At 37.0% G+C, this 20,821-nt stretch overlaps 2 pseudogenes; both read right to left on the reverse strand.

The window, feature by feature from the left end:
* Nucleotides 1-2,019: 2,019 nt before the first annotated feature.
* Nucleotides 2,020-3,284, reverse strand: LOC149209500 (pre-mRNA-processing-splicing factor 8A pseudogene; annotated as a pseudogene).
* Nucleotides 3,285-6,967: 3,683 nt separating this feature from the next.
* On the reverse strand, nucleotides 6,968-8,189 carry LOC149209501 (pre-mRNA-processing-splicing factor 8A pseudogene; annotated as a pseudogene).
* Nucleotides 8,190-20,821: the final 12,632 nt, after the last annotated feature.

Here is a 20,821-nt window from a genome sequence, read left to right on the forward strand (position 1 = left end):
GATCCTTTTGTCCTTTCTTCCAGAATCGACATTCTTTATTCATGTGACTGGGTTTGCCACAATGAAAGTAGATGATCTTGCCTCTCCTTGTTTTTGATCGACCTCTCAATCTTGATCACCCTTGCCGGCTGTTATCTCAAAATCAGACCCTGGAAGGCTGCAGACCAGGAAGACTTCAAGTAACTGTTTCAGACCAATCTTTTAGCTAAGGCTTAGCCTCCTTAGCTTGAGAGGGCTTTCTCAAAGGGTTTAAGATTTGTGATTGTGATTGAGATGCCTAACTCTTTTATGAAACAAATAGGAATGAGGCTGGTAAAATCTAAATTAACAAGCATCCATTGGGCTCATGGAGTCATATGTCATTTAGCATCAACAGTGAATTGGCTTTGCAATGAAATCAAGGCATTCAGACTTCAATATATATAAAGTACAACAGACACAAAAGGGACAGTATATGAGTACATGAAAGAAATTAGAACACAACATGTGATTTCCAAGTAATCAAGTACTCATCAAACTGTAAACAACATGAAAGACAACAAGAGGAATTCATACATTGAAGTCACTATGATTCTTGAGCAGCAAAAACCATTACTGTATTACCAAAAGAACAGAGTCTTTACATAAGCTTCACAACAGGGCTTTTTTACATAAACTTCCAACCCTTATTACATTTCCCTTTCTCCTATATATAGAGTTCCTCCTACCTGACTGAGATTTCTCCTTAAACATTAAGGGAACTCGAAAACTACTTCTAATGACACCTGTTTGACATATAACTGCCTATTAAATGTAACAAACTTCAACTAGACTTTCTAGAGATCTAAATCAAGTAGGACTCTAATTCCATATTATGCTTTGACTTATGATCATTCTCACTCCTTGACATCTGGTCCCCTTCTAGTTTGGCTGTGATGGATGTTCAAGGCTCCATGTTGGTCTTCAATGTCACATGTTTTCCATTTCCCTGAAACATAGGAAACTACCCCTATTTACCGGTCTTTGGTTTGCCTCAAAATGTTCGAATCCAAAGAAGCATGTCCTTTATCCTTTAATTATCCAAAATAGAACAGATTGCCATGTCCTTGATGTGCTATCCACCGTTTTCATGTGTAAAGGCAAAAGTTCTTGCAAACTGTTTGACATATCCTGAACTATGGTAAATGTGCTCACTTTATGACAAAAAATCTAAAGTTGGATTCGAATACATATTTTCTCCACTTGTCTTGACCTGGTTGAATCTTGATAGCTTCAGATGATGCCTTGTATACCTTGTACATATTCCACTTTCAAAATTCCCGCTCATATTCAAAACCGGTTGAATGAGATTAGATTGTGTAGCTTCAACAGTTTCGTAGCGCGCTACAAAATTGCTGAGCGTTAGTCACCATCTTCAGCAGTTGCAACCTCACTATTTTTTCTCCTTGTAAAAAGGTTGAAATTGTTCTCTATTCCAAGGTATTGAATCAAAGTTACATTTTGAAGGTGCATAGGAACGCTGAAAGATCATCGAACAAAACATTACCATTGTCCATAACACAGTCTTGTAATATGTCTAATATATTATGTTGTATCTTCAATGGTCCCTGGTCCTCATCTACTTCCTTGGATTTGGAATTATCTCCATTTTAAGAGCATTAGTTTCCACAAGCCTCTTAATCACCTTCAAGTTCACCCATAAATTATTGGTATTGAAGATTTTGAACTTTTCAATCAAACCAAGCAAACGATTTCTCTCTAACACCTCGGCTATGAGTTTTGTTGTCGCTATAGTGATCAATGGTGTAGTAGGAGCACCTTTCCAAACAACACAATTGCCACAAACCAAAGCGATGCATGCAGTCCACCCCAGTACAACACATGAAAAGTTGAATGCAGTAATTACTCCGACTATGCCAAGAGGATTCTAAACCTCCATCATCATATGATTGGGCGATTCTGAAGATATGATGGAGCCATTCAACTGTCGACTTAAGCCAACTGCATAATCACACATGTCAATAAATTCTTGAACCTCTTCTATCCCTGAGTAGGACGGTGATCCTCGTGACAAAAGTCACGAGGAGCTCCAAGCTTAATTCCATACTTCATACTGACTGTATGCTTAACACCCATGAAGTTGTAATTCCAATGACCTTTATCTAGTACCATGTAAAATCCCAGGTAACGGTCACTGAGAAGCATTTGTACTTTCTCATAATGAGTAGGCAGATAACCATGTGGATTGCTTCTAGTGTCTTTGTTGAGCCGCCCCCATTCATAACCTGTTGGAGTAAGCTTATATGCAGTTAAGGAGTAGGAGCCGGGAGTGAAACTACATGTAGGAATGATACATTTCTCTCCATCCCACTGCTTATTATTCTCCAAGATTCGAGCATGGCATGTTAAGTCCTGAGGTGATAATTGAGGAAGCTCGTTGGGTTGTGTATGCATCCATCCCAAAGGCTCTAAATCATTCAAAAATTCGTGCTCCAGCAAAGCCAAAGGCAAATGAACTTGCTAATGTGTTCCCCATTGTGGAGGCATAGCTATACATCGAATTTTATTCACCTGTGGATTGTCGAGAAGGCTTATACCATAAATATACCCCGAAATCTGAGTCCTAGGGTCAGCTATGCAAATGAATTTTTTCAATATGTTCTTTGGCATAATGTATGTATAGCCAGTTTCCTTGATATCATCAGAGTTAACATATATATGATTGACTCGGAGATAGAGATTTGTGGCAGATATTGCCCTTACACGCCAATCCGTTTTAGAACCAAAAGCAGCCTGCTCAAATGGACTAGTTGTGGTGACAATCAACTTATCACCGTGCACATTTGTAGTCCTCGTGGTAACTGCAGTGAGCTGGCTTGCTTCCTTTGCCTGCTTTTCAATTTCAGCAATCTGTTGCCTTTCTCTGCGAGGATTTTTCCCATCTCCAACTATCGCCTGCCCAATCCACCACAGATGCAGGTGAAAATGACCTTGAACTCGCCAGTATGCTCCTCTGGAACCTGTGCAATCTCTAGAAGCTGAACTCGGCCTTCATAAGAGATAAGCATACCACCTTTTACATGCTGTGAGAGTAGTTCATCAAGCTTCTCACTGTTCAAAAGAGCAGGGAAAACAACTCCGTGACCAGGTGGAAAATTCATAATGGCATTCTCAATAAGATAAACCAGGTGGCACAGTTGATTCTCTTGAGACGTTGTATTCTGTTTTCCAGGCTTCATCAAAAGAACAGTTCTCCCATTTGTATAACTGAATCTTTTAATTGATGCCAGCGAGCAACTTTCCATTAAATACATGCAGATTGTAAACAGAACCCTTTGTCTCCTTCTCAGCAACAACTGCAACATGTGCCAGTACCAAGACACCTAACGACCTAAAACACAACGGATTCTAATAAGTATGACAGCTGGGTGAGATTTGCTATGGATCAGCACAAAATCACCTAGACCAGGTTTCTGCGCTACGAAATCACCTGAAAAACTGACTTATGCGCTACGAAAACACCTAAAACTGACTTATGCGCTACGAAAACACCTAAAGAACTTTGTAGCACATAATAACCTTTGAACAAAGCTGACACATGGAAATAGTGTGAATTATGAGACCAGTGGTGAATGAGAATGCATAGTGGACTCCTAAGACTCAGACTCTAAGGCAAACAAAAACTCAAACCTAGACTAGCACCGAATCTTTACCATGAAACTAATGTGAGCAGTTTTGGAAATAGAATTCTTAAGTGATAACAATGGCTCCACTTGGGATAGTGTGCTCCTGTAGTACACTAAGAACTCGCAGGTCTAGTGCTTTATCCTTTTATGATAAACGGAAATTTTCTTGACAAGCATCCCATTCAAGCTTCTGGGGCCTTCACCTCGGGCTTGAGCTTGATGATTACTGTAGGAGAGAGACGTCTATATCTACTAAAAAAAATGCTCAGTCAACCTTGAGCTTATTTGCATTTTCCTACCTACCTACCCTATTAATTCAAACTTCTTTTAGCTCAATCAATGTGAAATTTCCAATGTAGCCAATCATTTGTCTTATCTGATATTTGAGTTTTTTAACTGCATCGGAGCTCAGAGCCACTATGATATTGTGATGACCACTGCCACTGAAATTGCCTCTGATCTTCATAGAAAAAATGAAACACTGGAGAGTAAAACTCTTCCATGTATTTAGCTATAGGATCCCAGAATGCATGATCAGCTTGATGGTTCTCGTAACTTTCTGGTTGTGCAAACTGATCTTCAATAGCATTGTACTCTTCCTCAATCATGAAAGAGAAAGGAAGCAACACCCTCTCCTTGTGTTCTGACATAGAAACCTTTTGAAAAGAATGATCATAACCATGAAGACTATATGATTGAATTTGATCTTGTATACCTTCAATGTCTTTCTCAATGTCCTCAGCAACTTCATCCAAAAATTTCATCTTATCCTCTGTCTTGCAGTTAAATGATTTTACATAATAAGACAAGGACAAAGAAAAATTTTCATCTATTTCTTCATTTATATGATGATCATTCCATTGTTTGAAACCTTGAATTGAAGGAGAGTTTGCCACCACCTCTGATCTATCTATCCATTCCTCCAAAAACATAAACCAAAAGTCTTCAAATGACTTAATGGATTTGGCAGGAAAACTTTCAATCCACCGTTTACATTTCCCTTGAAATGAATCATAGAACAACATAATGCAAACATCCTCATGTTTAACTCTAAGAAGCTTGATAAAATCATAGAAATCTGATATATGCTTCAAAGTTAAACTCAAATCTTCTCCGTTGAATTTTGGACCATTCCTTAGAAAATATGCATCCTTGGGAAAATGATTTGGGAAACCATGAATTCCTGAAAAATTTATGCATGCATACCTTGAAATAAGAATGGCAACATCTGGGTCCTTCATAACTCCAGTGGAATCACCATGAATCTATGAATTTCGAATTCTTCAACAATGGAGTCGCCAAGGTAGATTTGCAGCCTTGAAAAGTCTTCTGAGCTTCTGCTACCTTCAGAAGTTCAGCCTCTTGATTTCGGGAATGATTAATCTTCAGACTCCCGGCAGACGCACCAAAATGTTATCTCAAAATCAGACCCTGGAAGGCTGTAGACTAGGAAGACTTCAAGTAACTGTTTCAGACCAATCTTTTAGCTAAGGCTTAGCCTCCTTAGCTCGAGAGGGCTCTCTCAAAGGGTTTAAGATTTGTGATTATGATTGAGATGGATAACTCTTTTATGAAACAAATAGGAATGAGGCTGGTAAAATCTAAATTAACAAGCATCCATTGGGCTCATGGAGTCATATGTCATTTAGCATCAACAGTGAATTGGCTTTGCAATGAAATCAAGGCATTCAGACTTCAATATATATAAAGTACAACATACACAAAAGGGACAATATATGAGTACATGAAAGAAATTAGAAAACAACATGTGATTTCCAAGTGATCAAGTACTCATCAAACTGTAAACAACATGGAAGACAACAAGAGGAATTCATACATTGAAGTCACTATGATTCTTGAGCAGCAAAAACCATTACTGTATTACCAAAAGAACATAGTCTTTACATAAGCTTCACAACAGGGCTTTTTTACATAAAATTCCAACCCTTATTACATTTCCCTTTCTCCTATATATAGAGTTCATCCTACCTGGCTGAGATTCCTCCTTAAACATTAAGGGAACTCGAAAACTACTTCTAATGACACCTATTTAACTTATAACTGCCTATTAAATGTAACAAACTTCAACTAGACTTTCTAGAGATGTAAATCAAGTAGGACTCTAATTCCATATTATGCTTTGATTTATGATCATTCTCGTTCCTTGACATCTGGTCCCCTTCTAGTTTGGCTGTGATGGATGTTCAAGGCTCCATGTTGGTCTTCAATGTCACATGTTTTCCATTTCCATGAAACATAGGAAACTACCCCTGTTTACCGGTCTTTGGTTTGCCTCAAAATGTTCGAATCCAAAGAAGGATGTCCTTTATCCTTTAATTATCCAAAATAGAGCAGGTTGCCACGTCCTTGATGTGCTATCCACCGTTTTCATGTGTAAAGGTAAAAGTTCTTGCAAACTGTTTGACATATCCTGAACTGTGGTAAATTTGCTCACTTTATGACAAAAAATCTAAAGTTGGATTCGAATACATATTTTCTCCACTTGTCTTGACCTGATTGAATCTTGATAGCTTCAGATGATGCCTTGTATACCTTGTAGATATTCCCCTTTCAAAATTCCCGCTCATATTCAAAACCGGTTGATTGAGATTAGATTGTGTAGCTTCAGCAGTTTTGTAGCGCGCTACGAAACTGCTGAGCGTTAGTCACCATCTTCAGCAGTTGCAACCTCACTATTTTTTCTCCCTGTAAAAAGGTTGAAATTGTTCTATGTTCCAAGGTATTGAATCAAAGTTACATTTTCAAGGTGCATAGGAGCGCTGAGAGATCAGCGAACAAAACATTACCGTTGTCCATAACACAGTCTTGTAATATGCCTAATATATTCTGCTGTATCTTTAATGGTCCCTGGTCCTCATCTACTTCCTTTGGATTTGGAATTATCTCCATTTTAAGAGCATTAACCTCCACAAGCCTCTTAATCGCCTTCAATTTCACCCATAAATTATTGGTATTGAAGATTTTGAACTTTTCAATCGAACCAGGCAAACAATTTCTCTCTAACACCTCGGCTATGAGTTTTGTTGTCGCTATAGAGATCAATGGTGTAGTAGGAGCACCTTTCCAAACAACACAATTGCCACAAACGAAAGCGATGCATGCAGTCCACCCAAGTACAACACATGGAAAGTTGAATGCAGTAATTACTCCGACTATTCCAAGAGGATTCTAAACCTCCATCATCATATGATTGGGCCATTCTGAAGGTATGATGGAGCCATTCAACTGTCGACTTAAGCCAACCGCATAATCACACATGTCAATAAATTCTTGAACCTCTTCTATCCCTGAGTAGGATGGTGATCCTCGTGAAAAAAGTCACGAGGAGCTCCAAGCTTAATTCCATACTTCATACTGACTATATGCTTAACACCCATGAAGTTGTAATTCCAATGACCTTTATCTGTACTTTCTCATAATGAGTAGGCAGATAACCATGTGGATTGCTTCCAGTGTCTTTGTTGAGCCGCCCCCATTCATAACCTGTTGGAGTAAGCTTATATGCAGTTAAGGAGTAGGAGCTGGGAGTGAAACTGCATGTAGGAATGATACATTTCTCTCCATCCCACTGCTTATTATTCTCCAAGATTCGAGCATGGCATGTTAAGTCCTGAGGTGATAATTGAGGAAGCTCGTTGGGTTGTGTGTGCATCCATCCCAAAGGCTCTAAATCATTCAAAAATTCGTGCTCCGGCAAAGCCAAAGGCAAATGAACTTGCTGATGCGTTCCCCATTGTGGAGGCATAGCTATACAGCGAATTTTCTTCACCTGTGGATTGTCGGGAGGGCTTATACCATAAATATACCCCGAAATCTGAGTCCTAAGGTCAGCTATGCAAATGAATTTTTTCAATATGTTCTTTGGCATAATGTATGTATAGCCAGTTTCCTTGATATCATCAGAGTTAACATATATATGATTGACTCGGAGATAGAGACTTGTGGCAGCTATTGCCCTTACACGCCAATCCGTTTTAGAACCAAAAGCAGCCTGCTCAAATAGACTAGTTGTGGTGACAATCAACTTATCACCATGCACATTTGTAGTCCTCATGGTAACTGCAGTGAGTTGGCTTGCTTCCTTTGCCTGCTTTTCAATTTTAGCAATCTGTTGCCTTTCTCTACGAGGATTTTTCCCATCTCCAACTATCGCCTGCCCAATCCACCATAGATGCAGGTGAAAATGACCTTGAACTCACCAGTATGCTCCTCTGGAACCTGTGCAATCTCTAGAAGCTGAACTCGGCCTTCATAAGAGATAAGCGTACCACCTTTTACATCCTGTGAGAGTAATTCATCAAGCTTCTCACTATTCAAAAGAGCAGGGAAAACATCTCTGTGACCAGGTGGCAAATTCATAATGGCATTCTCAATAAGATAAACCAGGTGGCACAGTTGATTCTCTTGAGACGTTGTATTTTGTTTTCCATGCTTCATCAAAAGAACGGTTCTCCCATTTGTATAACTGAATCTTTTAATTGGTGCCAGTGAGCAACTTTCCATTAAATACATGCAGATTGTAAACAGAACCCTTTGTCTCCTTCTAAGTAACAAGTGCAAACATGTGCCAGTACCAAGACACCTAACGATCTAAAACACAACGGATTTTGATAAGTATGACAGGTGGGTGATATTTGCTATGGATCAGCACCAAATCACCTAGATCGGGTTTTTTCTCTATGAAATCACCTGAAAAACTGACTTATGCGCTATGAAAACACCTAAAAATGACTTATGCGCTACGAAAACACCTAAAGAGCTTTGTAGCACATAATAACCTTTGAACAAAGCTGACACATGGAAATAGTGTGAATTATGAGACCAGTGGTGAATGAGAATGCATAGTGGACTCCTAAGACTCAGACTCTAAGGCAAACAAAAACTCAAACCTATACTAGCACCGAATCTTTACCATGAAACTAATGTGAGCAGTTTTGGAATTAGAATTCTTAAGTGATAACACCGGCCTCGATCCATTCTCCTATGACGATCAGTTAGAGCTAGAGCTTCTCCTCCCTAGTTTTCCGCAATTGACTTGCATCGCAGTTCCTCATTCATTAAACTGCTGTTGACATCATCAAACTTCAAGGTCCCTGCAGTTGTTGAAGTGCTCATAGCTACAATTAAATTTTCCCAGCTGTCTGGCATAGAACACATTAGAAAAATAGCTCTAATTTCATCATCTAAAATGATTTTAACAGAGGCAAGTTGATTAGTAATAATATTGAATGCATTCAATTGTTCAACAACTGAAGCACCCTCCTTCATTTTGAGATTATAAAGCTTCTTCATCAAGAACACTTTGTTTGATGCCGTGTTCTTCTCATATAGATCATGGAGCTTCTTCCATAATCCTTCAGCTGTCTTTTCTTCGGACACATTGAAATACACATTCTTTGCTAGATATTGGCGGATTATTGCAATCGCCTTTCTATCTAGCTTATTCCATTCTTCATTTGTCATCGATGAGGGTTTCTTTGTTGTGCCCTCAATCGGCAAATACTGATCCTTCAAAATTAGTATATCCTCCATCTGTGATTTCCATAGGGCAAAATTAGCCCCGCTCAACTTCTCCATATCTGTAACTGTTGTCTCCATTTTCAATATATTGATGCCCAAAAACAAAAACTCCACTTAAAAATAAAACTTTAATTATTACTCTTTAAAATTTAGTAATAATGACCTTCCTCCTTTTAAAATACCCTTTTCAAAATTCCTGCTCCTTTTTAAAATATACTTTTCAAAATTCCAACATATAATTATATAAATATAAAAAATATATATAATGTTTTAACCTTTTCACATTTCACACATATGTATGTTGGTTTGTATACGTGAAAGCTTGATAAAAAAAAATTTACGAACTCCACGTAAATCACTTACGCACTCCACATTTTAGGCTTCATGGCACGTTTCACCATATGCCCACGACCTTTTTATTTCTTGTAACAACTGTCTTAACGTTCCTCAGCTAGTTCCTCAGCTATTTCCTAAACAGATCCTTTTCCTAGACTCTCTTCTTTGCAGCGATTTCCGATTTCCTGGACAGATCCTTCAACAGCTTCATTTTAATGAACGCTGCTAGAGTAAGGTGATGGCACTAAGTGGCTTGCACAGTGGATATTCGACCCTAGCTCTGATACATCCCCGATATGAATAGTCAGACTAGACTATGCCAGATGAGGAGCATTAAACACTAATTTACTCTTTCATCATATGCATTTTCACACACTTTGGTTGATTTCTTGATAAAATATGTTTTGGTTTTAAGCAAAGAAAAATAATTTCATCTACCTTTGTTTTTCAAATTACATTTCAATACAATAATGAAGGTGGCAAGGTTTGTGACATATTAATTCTCTCCTTGTATTTTCCTGTCCAAAAAAGAAATATATTGTTTTGTATATTACGACATGACTCTGTCATGGGATGCCCATTAATATGGCAGATGGTTTGAAGAGGAGATTTGAATTCAATATCAAAGGCTATATTTATATTTTACTTACCAAGATATCTCCAACATTTTGTCATTTGGTTGTGTTAGGGTCCTATAATTTATAGGATCTCAAGGTGATTGAGTATTTCACAGTTTTCAGATTTCAAATTCTTCATAGATTTCAATATTCAATTTATTTCACAAAAAAAGAGAAAAGAAAAGAAGTAAAAAGAGGGTATGTAAAAAAAGGAGAAAAAGAACAAAAGAGAAAAAAATGAGAAGAAAAAGAAAACCCAAAATGCTGTTCAAATCATACAGTCTTAGCATGATTGAACACATTTCAATTTTTGTTGATAGGGTAGAAAATAAAGATCTACCAAACAATTTAAGCTTGGAAAATTAGGAGTTAGGTAGAAAGGGAATTGATTCAACTATTCAATCTAGACCAATGGGAGAAATAGGTGATAGATTAGGTTAGGAATAAAAAGAAAAAGTGAAAGGGTCTATAGGTCCAAATGCACCCTGCAAATGCAAAAAGAAATAAAAAAGGTTAGATTAGAAAAATAAAGATAGGTAGGCTAAGCAGAGTTGCAAAGGGAAAAAGACATGAAAAATTCTTTTAAGGTTTGATGACATATCTCAATGTTTTTTCCTAATGTCGAGAAAAGAAATTAAAAAGGGGAATGGGTCTTATGTTATTTTCCCTAACCTTATTCCATACCCCTATATTCAATATTCCGCACCTTATTAATTCTCCTACCCCACCACTCATGTACCCATCGCATCAAACATAACCCAACCCTCACCTCTCATCAAATCTCCGCACCCACCATCTAATCTGACGACCCATATCACTTTCCAGCCCCCCCTCACCCTCTGAAAGTTAATGCTGAGGGGAGGGGGGTCTGAAATCAGTGGTTTCAAACCACTGACATGTCACACTCTAGGGATTTAACACCCCCCTCGCTCATTCTGCTTACTGCTCCCAGGTCCCCCCGAAAAGTGGTTTCTGCCTTCTCTAAACCACTTCCCCCATTCTAACCGTTTACGACTCCCGCCACCTCACGAAGCCATTATGTCCCATCAGCCTATCACCTAAATTCTCACGCTCTACCATTGCACATTCAATTGGCTGGACCATTAGCCAATGGACCCGTGCCACTTCAGGCCAATCCAACGGGAACATCGCAAAAATAAAAATTACACCATTTCACGCAATTTACAAATTTTAACGTGCCCTATCTACTTACAGGTGTAATTCACAAATCATCCAGTTATACACAGAGAAAGTAGTGAGCACACTAAAACAACCACAAAGTAGCAGAAAACTCAATTTTTCTGCAATTGTCAAGAATTCCCCTTCTCGAATCCCACTTCTTTTTCATTCCCTTTCTCTCTCCCTCTCTGAATTCCCATTTCTTCTCATCCCTTTCTGTTGCAATTCAACTGCAAATCCAACACAGTTCAGGTTTAAAGATTTTTTGCAGAAAAAAACCATGCTACCAAAGAAGAAAGAACTAGAGGTGTTTAATCCAATGGTGCACCCACCAGTGGATTTGGATCACATACCCCTTGTAGACAACGACTTCAAAATACATGAGACACTCTCAGAGTTTGATTTATTTGACATCTACAGCTGGTGGGAGGATAAATTTGTGGATGAAGTGGATGACATAGGGCTCTGGGACACTAATTTTCCCTTCTATATCTTTCCTAAAACCCATAGCTTCCCAAAACAACCTATGCTATAACCCACAAAAAAGGGCAGTGACGGCCCCAACAGGACACATATTGTTTACCATTGATGCCAAGCCTATTATGTAGATAATGCAGGCTCCTATCATTGAAGGAACCACTCCCTTTTCCCATGAGATTCTAGTGAGATGTATCAGAGGCTAGACTTCACCAAGAGAGCCAAAAACTTAGAACTCTTTATGACTGAGAAAACCCCACTGCCAAGCAAGAATCCTCCTTATTCCTCCTTTGCTTTTCCTGATAGAACCAAACATATAGTTGCTTTTCTTTCTTATTTACTAGGCTATTATTCAGATCAGTGGCTTGATGAAGCTATTATAGGTTTCCTATCCATATTATCAACAAAGTCAAAGCCCTCTGTCCTATTCAATTTCAGTCAATTCCTAGCATATGCCATCCATGAGCAATTGAAAATTTCATCACAAAGGAAGTGTTTTAACACTCTTCAGTTCTGGTATATATGTTTGTTTATTTTCAGGCAGACATGTTCCCGTTTACAATGAGCAAGCTGAATGAAGAAGGTGAACCCCAATCTGTTATTTTCTAGACAACTTTAGTAATGAAGGATGAAAAGGATTTCAGCTACAAAACATTTGTAGAAATGTTTCTTCACCCAGCAATGAGCCTCCTCAGTGGGGCTATAGAACCTAGAATCAGTGAAGAAATTAAAAGGATCATGCAGTTGACAGATCAAGCAAGAACATTAGATTGGTACTTGTACCAAAATTATACTAAATTAAGAGTATATGGATGTGAGTTGGCCCCTTACAAATTGCCAAAGTTCCTCCCCATGAGGATCTTCGCACTTGAATATATCAGACAAATTATTAACACAGATGAAGTGCATTTTGTAGCAGCTAAGAAAAAGTCACAATTTAGGATCATATCCAAGATTGGTCCTTTCATTTGCCACAACAGAGCAGTAGGTGAGGAGGCAGACAAGAGATTGAAGGAAATGATATTCAATCACAGGTTTACATGGTCCTATGACCCATGGGGCATCATCTCCAAGAAAATGGCAGAGAAGAAGTCAACACCCTACATTCACACTCAAAGGCCTGAAATAGAAAAATATATGAACCAGATTGAGTGGATGCCTGATACAATGCAAGAGGCTGAGGAACTAGTAATTTCTTCTTCAAGTTCATAGACTTCAAGGCCACAAGAAAGGCAGAGAACATAAGACATATCAGACAAGGGTAAATAACAAGAAAAGGGAATAACAGGGAAAAGGCCAAGGGAAGATCAATCATCAGGGATTGATACTTCTATGAAGGAATTCAAAATAAAATTTAGAAAAGGGCCAGGATGCACAAGGACATAGGAAAAGAATCACCGCAACAAACAGTCATCAATCCTAGTGACATTCTAGATTCATCCCCAACTGGAGGTCAATTTCTTCCCACTACTCCAATTTCAGAAAGACATTAGTCTCTTCAAGTTTCCACATCTACAAATGTAACTGGAGAAAATGAGGAGACCGTCTTTGACACTTTCAGAGAGATTAAAATCAGGAATGAGATATTGAAAAAGAGCACTTATGCTCAATTTTGGAAACATAGTGCAACTACCCAAGGCAGAATCCTCTCAGCTTTTTGATTCTGAAAAAGGCAAAATGCATATGACATTCTTGGAAGCACAGACAACAAAGCCTAAAACTCCAATAGATTACAAACAAAATTCTTTTAAGTTTGATGCTAGAAGTGTTCATCCTATTGATCAATTGGAAATGCACAAGCAAACAGGTGAAATAATCTTATCTACTCTAACGAGTACTTCCATGAGTTTATTCAAAATGCAGGTGGCCTTGTCAAATGCTCAATCTTAGATAAAGATGGAAAATATTTCATCTCAATCAAAGGACAATAGAATTAAGTCTTTGGAAGACTTAGAAGTAACAATTGGGTATGATCCCTCAGATGTAAAAGCATTAGAAGAGATAATTAAGAAAAAATAAATGGATATAGCAACTCTGAAGAAGCAGCTCAAGATGCCTGTAATACATGATCCCTTGACCAAGGAGATAGAGGAAACATAGAGCCAAAAGGCTAACATGATGAAGTTGGAGTAGTCTCTTCAAATTAAACAAATGGAAGCAAAGATGGAGAAAAAAGTACAACAAAAAGAAAAGGCAACAAAATTGGCCAGCACCATTATGGAGGCTCTTCCTCTCACAACTCTTCCTACAACCACTCCAGCAGCTGCTGCTACAGTGATAGGAAGCAGTACATAACAACTAGCTAGATCCATGGAGGGCATGAATCTTCAGACTAAGGAGATCAAGAGACTAGAAACTCAAGTTAATGTGCTACAGGATCAAATAAAAAGGGACAAAAGTGCACATTCGATGGAGATGCAGAGGACGAAGAGCTTGATTGAAAAAAATGCAAAAATCTGAAAAAGAATCATCTATTGGAAACACTCTATGAAGAGAGAAGGAGATCATTTGGAATAACATCATCAATGCTATGAATGAAATTTGGGCCAACATCGAAATTATCTTTGAACAAAAGGAGTTAGTTGAAAAAGCTAAAGAAGCTATTTCAACTTCTAATCTAGAGTTGGGCGGCATGCCAAAAACAACCAACAGGATAATCAAATTTCTCAATTCAAGGAATAGGTATGAGTTGGCAGTAGCAGATAGAACATAAACTATTCTTGAGGTGAAAAAGGTGTTAACTAAGAAGAACTTGAATGTACAACTAGAAGAAAAATGTCAGAATTTGGAGTTGATAGTAAAGATGTTTTTTAACAAAATTGAGCCTTTAACACAGAAAGGTCTCCCTTCTCTGTTTGTTATTAATGAAAAAATCATGGCTAGAGAAGATTATGTCAATAAGCTCCAAGGCATAGGCAAAGATGCTGCAAATATCTTTGACATTAAAGGAAACATCACAGGAAAAGCATTGCTGGAAGCTATGAGCAATCAAATCTACATCCAACATGAACTTAAGCACATGTTCACAGTCAAACGTACTTTTGCGAGATACACTGAAGCTGATTAAATATACAGGAGGTTAATGAAGATCAAGATTCCAGATGAAGAAGCATGGAGTGACCTGTGTGATTATCAAGAGGAGAAAGACAAGGATGATTGAAGTGACAACGTAGATATGAGTTAGCACCAGCCATGTCAGCAGAGCCACTACAACGAAATTAATTTCTCAGCAACAACATCCCTAAAAAGAGGACCAAATGTCCCAATTTTCTCATTGTGGCCACTTCGTGGTTACACTAGTCAATTTTATTTCAGTGTAGTTAATAACAAATTGCCAAGTGTATAAGGCAATCATTGTAGGTTTTTGTTAAATACTTCATGCATTGGAAGTATTAGGGTTTGGGCCCAAGTCTTTGAACTATCTTTTCTTTTTGGAGCATTGTAATTTTGAGCTAGAGCGTCAATAAAAATGACCGTTTGCAAGATACTTTAATTGTGTTAATCTGGTGATGTCTTCCTTTTTGTGATTGAATATATTGTTGTTTATTTATTGTGCATCATTAAGTATTATTGTAAAGAAGAAATTCTAAATTAAGATATGATGTTGGAGCACCTTATTTCTATCCATGTTTACAATCTAAATGTTTTCCTCTGATGTATAATTAAGAAATACTTAATTTCTATCATTACTGATATCATTATTTTGTCATCTTATTTTTCATTTTGCTTCGAGATCCAGTAAATATAGTTTGCTTTCCTTGCAAATGCTCTCGAAAATTGATATTACCAGCCAACCTTTGACTCCATAGCCCAATGGAAAGGATTCAAATATGACCTACCCCAACCAAACAAACAAACAACCAATAAATCAAGTAATAAACCTCTTTCACTATTATATCTAGCCTAACATATTAAAACAATGAAAATAGAGTCAAATCTCAAATATATACATAGAGAGCCCTCTTCGAGTCTAGGAGGGATAGATCCTAGACTCTTAAGTGGTTTGAAGTATCTTTTGTTATTTTGTATTTCCAATATTTAGAATCATAGAACAATAACATAGTGGCGACCATATTGGGGACCTATTGAAAATTTATCATTTCATTCGAATTTAGAGTACCCAGTCAAACGCCTTGTATGATAATATTATTCCTATGATTGGTCTCCTTTCTACTCTTGTGTATATTCAGTTTGTACATGTGTTAGATCTGAACACTGGCTCCTAAAATAATCTCTACTAGATCCCACCCAGATCCAAATCCTCCTACCATAGTGGACAATCCTGAAAAGATCTTAAGAAAAACCCCTAAAACTAAGAGTCAGACAAGCAACAAATTTCTTCACAGAGCCAACTCACTCCCTAAAAAATTTGTTACTTTTCAAGATATCCAGTTTGATTTACACTTTGAACAAGGCTTATTCAGGACTAAATCAAAGAATTGGAAAGATCATATTATCTTTGATCCATCAATCTTGCCAAAGAGCCCAGTGAGAGAACTTTCTTCACAAACCGAATCAGATCTTCAGCTCTTACAACATTTTGATACTCTAGAAGATCTAATGACATATCTCACCTCTGAAATCGATGATGCTTACATTAAACATTCAGTAGAATTAACTACTTTAAACCTAGCAGATTCTTCCCTCACATCTAAACTTGCACATATCATGGAAAAACAAGCATTTTTTCTAGTCAATTCGATAAAATATTTCAGGCTGTACATTTTACATTCTCATATCATTGCTTATGTGCCTAATGTAGTTGTCAAATATATTCTCACACAAAATGGACCCGATGGGAAGAGAGGCAAATGGATAGCTGTGATTTTGGAATATGATATAGAAATCAAGCCCACCAAGGTGATCAAAGGATATGGATTACCCAAATTGATCGCTGAATCAAATTTCAATGCATTAGATATTAACATGGTATTTGCTCTGGACGATCTTGAGGAACTAGCGACTCCAATAATAGATGAGGCATATATACATTCCCCTGGTATGCAAACCTTTTATATGTTATGTTCAATTTAAATGCTCCTCTTGGATTATACAAAACAAAGGCTAGATTTCTTAAATTAAAAGCAGTCAAATTTTGCATTGTTGATAGTACATTATATTGGAAAGATGCTGGAGGTGTCTTACTCAGATGTTTGTTAAAAGATGATGTTGAAAAAGTTATGTAGGAATTCCATGAATGTGACTATGGAGGCCATCTTTATTGGAAAACAACTGCTAATAAAATCCTCATGGCTGGTTTCTATTGGCCTACACTTTCCCCAGACATCCATAAGATGGTAAATGCTTGTCATAAATGCCAAATCTTTGAAGGGAAGAGAAAATTACTATGTTTTCCCCTAAAACCCATCTCTGTTGAAAGTCCTTTCCAATAGTGGGGATTGGATTTCATTGGTGAAATTCATCCTCCATCCTCTGCCCAACACAAATGGATCCTAACAACCACATACTACTTCACCAAATGGATAGAAGCCATCCCTTCCAGAGCTGTTACTGATTATGTTATTATACAATTCCTTGAAACCAATATCCTTTCCAGATTTGGTTGTCCTAGGAAATTGATCACTGATAATGCTGCAACTTTCAAAGAAAAAAATATGATGGATTTCTGTCATAAGTACTATATTTATTTGGTGATTCAACACCTTAATACCCTCAAGGTAATGGGTTGGCCGAATCCTCCAATAAAAGTTTGGTAAAAATCATTAAGAAGATTCTTGAGGACAATAAAAATTCATGGCATAACAAATTGATTTATGATTTATGGGATGATAATATTGTTTACCATTGATGCCAAGTCTATTATGTAGATGATGCAGGATCCTATCATTAAAGGAACCACTCCCTTTTCCCATGAGATTCTCAGTGAGATGTATCAGAGGCCAGACTTCACCAAGAGAGCCAAAACCTTAGAACTCTTTATAACTGAGAAAACCCCACTACCAAACAATAATCCTCCTTATTCCTCTTCTACTTTTCCTGATAGAATCAGACATGTAATCATTGTTCTTTCTTATTTACTAGGCTATTATTCAAATCAATGGCTTGATGAAGCTATTGTAGGTTTCGTATCCATATTATCAATAGAATAAAATCTCTCCGTCCTATTCAATTTCAGTCAATTCCTAGCAGATTCCATCCATGAGCAATTTTCAAATTTCATCACAAAGGAAGTGTTTCAGTACTCTTCAGTTCTGGTATATATGTTTGTTTATTTTCAGGCAGACAAGTTCCCATTTATAATGAACAAGCTGAATGAAGAAGGTGAACCCCAATCTCTTATTTTCTGGACAACTTTAGTAATGAAGGATCAAAAGGATTTCAACTATAAAAAAATTGTAGAAATGTTTGATCACCCATCAATGAGCCTCCTCAGTGGAACTACAGAACCAAGAATCAGTGAAGAAATTAAAAGGATCGTGCAGTTGACAGATCAAGCAAGAACATGAGATTGGTACTTGTACCAAAAACTATACTAAATTAAGAGTATATGGATGTGAGTTGGCCCCTTACAAGCCGCCAAGTTCTTCCCCATGAGGATCTTCGCACTTGAATATATCAGGAAAATGATTAACACATATGAAGTGCATTTTGTAGCAACTAAGAAAAAGTCACAATTTAGGATCAAATCCCAAATTGGTCCTTTCATTTGCAACAACAGAGCAGCAGGTGAGGAGGCAGACAAGATATTGAAGGAAATGAAATTCAATCACTGTTTTACATGGTCCTATGACCCATGGGGCATCATCTCCAAGAAAGGGCGGAGAAGAAGTCAACACCCTACATTCATACTCAAAGGCCTGAAATAGAAAAATATATGAGCCAGATTGAGTGGATGCCTAATACACTGCAAGAGGCTAAGGAGCGATAATTTATTCTTCAAGTGCACAGACTCCAAGGAAAAAGGAAAGGTAGAGAACATAAGACATATCAAACAAGGGTAAAGAACAAGAAAAGGGAACAACAGGGAAAACGCAAAGGGAAGATCAATCATCAGGGACTGATACTTCTACAAGGATAATTTTAGGGGCGAATGTTCGCCCTTTGGCGAAATTAAGGGGTTTTAAATTTTTAGTGGGCGAATATTTTGTATCATAGTACATTTACAAATCACCTCAAATAACCCACCTTATTTTAAAGGAGAGGGTAAAAAAGGTAAATTTAGCCCTTGAAATTAGGACTTACAACTTTCCATTTGCCCATTTTCAAGAATAGGTTTTATTTAAGTGAATCCATTCGCCCATTTTCAAGAATAGGTTTTATTTAAGTGAATCCTATGGGCCAAATACCATATTTATAAAAGAGGTATGGTAAATTAATAAAAATATAAATAAATGAGAGGTATGGTAAATAAATAAAACATTTTTTATATTTACTCCATAAGTCACCTTCTTATACATGTAAGGGTGTAAACAAATAAAAATATAAGTAAAGTGGAGGTATGGTAAATAAATAAAACGTTTTTTATACTTACTCAAAATGTATGGTAAATAAATAAAAATATAAATAAACTAGACGTATCGTAAATAAATAAAACCTCTTTTTATATGTAGTCCATAAGCCTCATTCTATTTATGAAGGCTCAAGAAAGAGGTTTTATTTAAGTGAATCCTATGGGCCAAATACCATATTTGTAAAAGAGGTATGGTAAATTAATAAAAATATAAATAACGAGAGGTATGGTAAACAAATAAAACATTTTTTATATTTACTCCATAAGTCACCTTATATTTACGAAACCTCAAAAAATGGGTTATATTTAGGTGAAACCTATGGCCAAAATACTATGGGACAAATACCATGGACTAGATTGTTATTAATACCATGCAAAAAACCATTATTAACCCTAATATTAGAATTAATAAAAATAAAAATGGCAAATGGTATTGACCCATGGTATTTCACCTGGAATGTAGCCTATTTAAATGGGGGAATTAAACCAGCATGTAGCCTATGCTAAGATTCACTAGGACTTTACAAAGTTAGTGAAAGACTCGCCAAGATCTTACAAGATTTTATAATTGAGTAAAATATTCGCCATGCCTGGTGAGAGATTCGCCAAAAAATTATATATACATATTTTATTATTGATTAAAATCGCCTTCCATTTTTCCTATATACCATGGAGATTCGCCCATTTATTATATTTATAAATTTAAGGGGGGTTCTTAAAATTTTCCCTATACTTCTATAAATGAATTCAAACTAAAATTTAGAAAAAGGGCTAGGATGCACATGGACATAGGCAAAGAATCACCGCATCAAACAGTCATCAATCTTAGTGACATTCCGGATTCATTCCCACTGGAAGTCAATCTCTTCTTGCCACTCCAATATAAGAAAGACAATAATCTCTTCAAGTTTCCACATCTACAAATGTAATTGGAGAAAAGGAGGAGACCGTATTTGACACTTTTAGGTAGATTAAAATCATGAATGAGATATTGAAAAATAGCACTTATGCTCAATTTTGGAAACATAGTGCAACTACCCAAGGCAGAATCCTCTCAGCTTTTTGATTATGACAAAGGAAAAAATTCATATGGCATTCTTGGAAGCACATACATCAGAGCCTAAAACTCCAGTAGATTACAAACAAATTTCTTTTGAGTTTGATGCCAAAAGTGTTCATCCTATTGATCAACAGGAAATGCACAAGAAAATAGGTGAAATGCTCTCATCTAATCTAACCAGTACTTCCATGAGTTTATTCAAAATGCAGGTGGTCTTGTCAAATGCTCAATCTCAGCTGAAGATGGAAAAGGTTTCATCTCAATCAAATGACAACAGAATTAAGTATTTGGAAGACTTAGTAGTAAGAATTGGGTATGATCCATCAGATGTCAAAGCAGTAGAAGATATAATTAAGAAAAAAGAAATGGATATAGCAGCTTAGAAGAAGCATCTCAAGATGCCTGCAACACATGATCCCTTGACAAGGAGATACAGGAAACAGAGAGCAAAAGGCTGAGATGATGAAATTAATAA

Source organism: Pinus tabuliformis, chromosome 1_2, assembly GCF_031772625.1.
Source record: "Pinus tabuliformis cultivar Carrire ecotype Pingquan chromosome 1_2, CPIR1, whole genome shotgun sequence".
Classification (NCBI taxonomy): domain Eukaryota; kingdom Viridiplantae; phylum Streptophyta; class Pinopsida; order Pinales; family Pinaceae; genus Pinus; species Pinus tabuliformis.